Source organism: Schistocerca americana, chromosome X (assembly GCF_021461395.2).
Source record: "Schistocerca americana isolate TAMUIC-IGC-003095 chromosome X, iqSchAmer2.1, whole genome shotgun sequence".
In the NCBI taxonomy this organism is placed as follows: Eukaryota; Metazoa; Arthropoda; class Insecta; order Orthoptera; family Acrididae; genus Schistocerca; species Schistocerca americana.
Window position 1 is genome coordinate 768,858,029 of NC_060130.1, and position 4,920 is coordinate 768,862,948.

General features: G+C 41.4%; 1 pseudogene; it reads left to right on the forward strand.

Annotated features, from left to right (window-relative positions):
* The first annotated feature begins 1,001 nt into the window (after nt 1-1,001).
* On the forward strand, nt 1,002-1,967 carry LOC124556305 (annotated as a pseudogene).
* The last annotated feature ends 2,953 nt before the right edge of the window (nt 1,968-4,920 follow it).

The window sequence follows — 4,920 nt, forward strand, 5'->3', positions numbered from 1 at the left end:
CACACTGAAGAGTGTTGTAGCTGGTATAGTTTTTTAATGTATACAACACAAAACAAGCAGTACTTAATTTTTTGTTCATTTGTTCAATATGTGCTTTCCATTTCAGGTTGTCTTGCAGATGAAGTCCAAGAAATTTCGTACAGGCTGTTTAGGTAATTGTCTGTCCATATAGCTCTAGACTGGATGATATCAGATTTTTTGTTTGTGCTGTATGTATATCCTTAGCTACAGTTTTTCCAGTGTTTATTATGAAGTCATTGATAACAAAGTAACATGTTAGCCTGTCAGTGGCTTCACTTATGCTTTTATTCTGAATTTCCTGTGATTAGAACGCTTTTATCATCAGCAAATTGAAATATTTTAGTGCCATCATTGCTTACATTTAGGTCATTTACATAGAGTAAGAACAGAACAGGACCCATTACTGATCCTTGTGGCACACCATATTTAACAGTTAGTAGTTTGGAATTATATTTCCTAATGACATTATCCCTTTCCTGATCTATTTCCACATATTGTTCCCTGTTCTTAAGACAAGAACTGAGCCAGTTGTTAGCTGTCTACCTCTGATACAAAGAGTTTGTAGTTTGTGTAGCAATTTGTCATGATTTATGGTGTCAAATGCCTTTGACAAATTTAAAAATATGCCCATGGTAAGTTGTTTGTTATCTAATGCTAACAGCGCCTCAAACAGAAAGGAGTGAACTGCTGATTAGGTTGAACAGTTTGCTCTAAATCCATATTGAAATTCTGATATAATGTCATTATCCTCTAAGAAGTCTGTTAGTGTCCTATTGAAGAGCCAGTCTAATATTTTTGAGAAAACAGTCAAAAGTGCCAATGGTCTATAGTTGGAAATATCATCATTGTTTCCTTCCTTGTAAAATGGCTTTACTTTTGCTGTATGTGTTTGTGTTTGAATTTCGTCATGAAATCTATTTAATAACATCTCAGGCCACTAGACTGAGCTACCAGACAGAGAGCAGCGTTATTTGTCAACAATGCCACTGTCTTGCAAATTTTATAAAGAGATGTATCTGGAAGTGGAAGATGTTGTTATGATCAATACATGCAATATTGTGGAAATAGGGATGTACATCCATTTATTGAAGTATAGCAGCAGAGAAGAAAAGATATTACTTTCAAAAATTACCAATCGTCATATACAGTCAATCAATAAACTGATGAGGGATGGAAAAACAGAACCTGTTTTTGCAATCAGGGTCGACAAAGAAAAAGGTTACATTTATTTGAGCAAGCAATGTTTATCCCCAGAAGACAATGAGAAGGCAAAAGCCGTGAATTCAGCTCTTTGGGATGTCAGAGAGCTATTGCAGTACGAAACAGATAAACAACTTGAAGAGCTCTATCAAGAAACTGCATCGCACTTTGCGGATAAAGTGAAGAAGGAATTATCTCTTAACCTTTCTTCAAACAGGCAGTACTGGATGCATCAATACCGTTAGAACGTGTTCTAGATGAACAAACGAGAGAATTAGTTCTAAACAACATCAAGAGGAAATTAACATCATAGATAGTGAAGATTTGAGTAGACACTCAGGTTGCCTTATATGGTTATGAAGGGACAGATGAAGTGAAAGCAGCTCTCTGAGCTGGCTTGGCTTGTTCGTTGGAACAACTGGGATTAAAAATTAATCTTACTGTACTTCCACTTCATGTTACGACAGTATCAACACCTGAAAAACAGGCTGGTTTAAAAGCATTAACTAGTGAAATCAAAAAAATTGAAGAGACTATAACAAATATGGGAGTAGTATTCGCAATTCAGATAGCTGCTAAGGTAGTACTATAACACATGAAGCAGAACTGGCAAGGCAGATGGAGTGTGCTGAAGCAGAAAATGTAGAAGCTGCAGGAAACGATGTGGTGATGAGGAAGAAATCCAGGTGTTCAGTGGTGAGGACGAAGAAAGTGATGATTCTGATGTGAGGAGCAAGATATCATAGATAGGAATACCAGCAAGGCTGTGATCAAATCAGAGCCACAGCAACCCCATCAACACTCAGCGACACACAATATTACTCCAGAGGCAAGCTTTTCACATGCACCAACAGTATCTACAGTTCAAAGTAGAAACTCTGGAAATGGGAAAGTTTCCACCTTTTGGACTAAGTAGCTGCATCTATGTTCAAATAACGTATGAGTTTGCTGCCGGGTGACGTCGTCGAACACCGCCGATATTTCGACAGGAGCACGCCCTGCCATTCTCAAGGCACAAATGCAATGCGGAAGAAACGTGCAAGGAAATTTAATACCTCGGTTCACAGAGGAGAAACAAGGAAGATACCACACACAGAACAAGTGTCAACACAAACAAAGGTAACCAACATCAGAAATATCGATAGTTACTATTAACCAACAGGCGAGGTAGCACTAATTCTGTCCCTCTATTTTTTTTTATGAGAGACAGAGCTAGATTCCAAGCAGCATTTAAACAAAATCCACCATCTCTGTTAATAAGGTTGCTTGATAGTTTGATTTCCACAGCTTCCATAATAACACTATCCCAACAGCTGGACGTGCAAGCCAGAATCTCCGTGTTGTTGTATTTCATAGGATGACAGCTGTCAAGGCAATGTTCTGCAATAGCGGATTTGCTCGGCTGTTGTAAGCGTGTGTGACGCTTATGTTCAATACACCGGTCTTCCACAGTCCTGATTGTCTGACCAATATATGACATGCCACAACTGCAAGGAATACGATAGACCCCAGCCTTAGGCAAACCAAGATCATCTTTTACGGACGCCAACAGGGCCTTAATCTTAGAAGGTGGTCGAAAAACACATTTCACATCATATTTCCGCAAAATACGGCCAATCCTGTTGGAAATGCTTATTGCATAAGGCAAAAAGGCCGTAGACTTAGGTGCCACTTCGTTGCTATCGTCACTCACCCGTTGCACAGAAGGCTGATAGCGCAACGCACGTTTGATCTGCCTCTCACTATAACCATTCTGACGAAAGGTGACTTCCAGATGTGACAGCTCAGCTGCCAAACTTTCAGGGTCTGAGATAACGTGGCCCCTGTGAACCAAGGTATAAAGTACTCCTTCACGCTGAGCTGGATGATGACAGCTGTCAGCTCGCAGATACAAGTCAGTGTGAGTAGGCTTCCTATAAACAAAATGTCCCAACATACCATCATTCTTCCTTTTCAGCAACACATCAAGGAAGGGAAGGCATCCATTCTTTTCCATCTCCACATTCAATGGTCAGTACTACGAACAGACTGATAGAGTTGCAATGGGAAGCCCGTTGTCACCTATTGTGGCCAATTTGTTTATGGAGGACTTCGAGGAACGCGCATTGGAGTCAGCGACCTTGAAACCTGCGTGTTTTTTCAGATATGTAAACGATACTTTTGTTGTTTGGCCTCATGGTAGTGAGAATTTAAACCTATTTTTGGAACACCTGAATTCAATATTCGGTTCACTATGGAGGTGGAAAAGCATGGATGCTCCACGTCACGTGGCAGCAAACACGTTAGTTATTTGAACATTCAATTCGCAAGGAGAAGTTAAGGTCTCACAGCTGCATCTATGATTCCAGCATGTAGATAGCACTTTTGTGCAACATAATGTTCTGCCTTCACTGGACAGATATCATTCTGTTGTGGCAAACTTGGATTAGGCTAAACTTATGCATGAAAAAGATTTGTCAGCTTCACAAAATTGAGGTCCTTAAAGAAGGTTTAATTAGAGAACATGAGAGGTGGCATGAGCCCCCTCTCACATTTCTGTCTTACGATTTTCCTCACTAATTGCATGCAGTGAAAAGTCGCTATTCCTTCACACACGGACTTCCCACGCAGCGTCTCTCGTCACCCGGGTGGTCCGGTGACAGGCGGGATCTGGAAAGGGTTAAGCCGACGGGTGTGAGGAAGTCGAGTGAATGCTTTGCAGACGCCGACATTGTCAAAAGACACGCCCGCAGGGGTCTGAAGTAGCGGCTGGGCTAGAGGTTCCGTTACTTCGCAGAAACTTAGCGAAAACACTTTCTGGCGGGCTACCAGCGAGGCGTAGGAATGTCTTGTGTACCAGGCAGTTGTGGCGGGAAAATTCCCGCGCTTTCTGCAAAATAGTAACTGTGATTGGCTTGCTCAGGGCATAGCTCCGTGACGTAGCAAAATCAGCGCAGAAATTGGCGCCAAGAATCTCCATTGGTGGAATGGTAGTGCTCCGGCAATAGAGTGAAATTTTCCGCCGGTTTTCGAGTTGCTGATTGGAACGTTTAACCACGGCCACTGTCGTGGGGGCGGGAATGTTGTGTGTTCGGCCTGTACGGGTGCTCTAGGTAGTCGTCTCTCGCCTTTCGGTCGAGGACGTCGAAGCAACCAGCCATCGCCTCCGGTACGCCAAATCGTGTTCTTGCAGTTAAGAAGACAGATTGGTAAGGTATGTCCGCAGCACCGGCAAACAGGGATTTTCCTAGGTGATAATCAGAGCTCAGCAGAGCGCACCTGTTCGTCTTTTTCTAACTTTGTTCTGTCTTGGGTAGCAGCAATTAATGTTGGGTTAGCTATGTGTTTTCTCTTAAGATTTGAGTTGCAAGGAATTGGCTCCACATACCACTTCGTCATAATCCTCACAATCTAGTTTAGGGACAACTTCACATTCACAGCGTTTGTTTGAGTATCCAATTTGAGCCAATTTGATGTATTGTAAATGTTTCATGTGTTTTTGTCTATTATTTTGTGTTTAGTCTTAATAAATCATATTGTTATTTTGGACAGAACTTTCATTCTGTTAATCGGTAGAGCAACCCTATCATTCCTCACTATGTTAATGAAACCTTCGTTTATTTAACTTATTTATCAAATTAAATTATTGCAGGTGCCAGACTCTCTTCTACTCCACTGGCAGGGTTGATTAGAGTCAGTTCGCGTATTTTTTTAATCCTT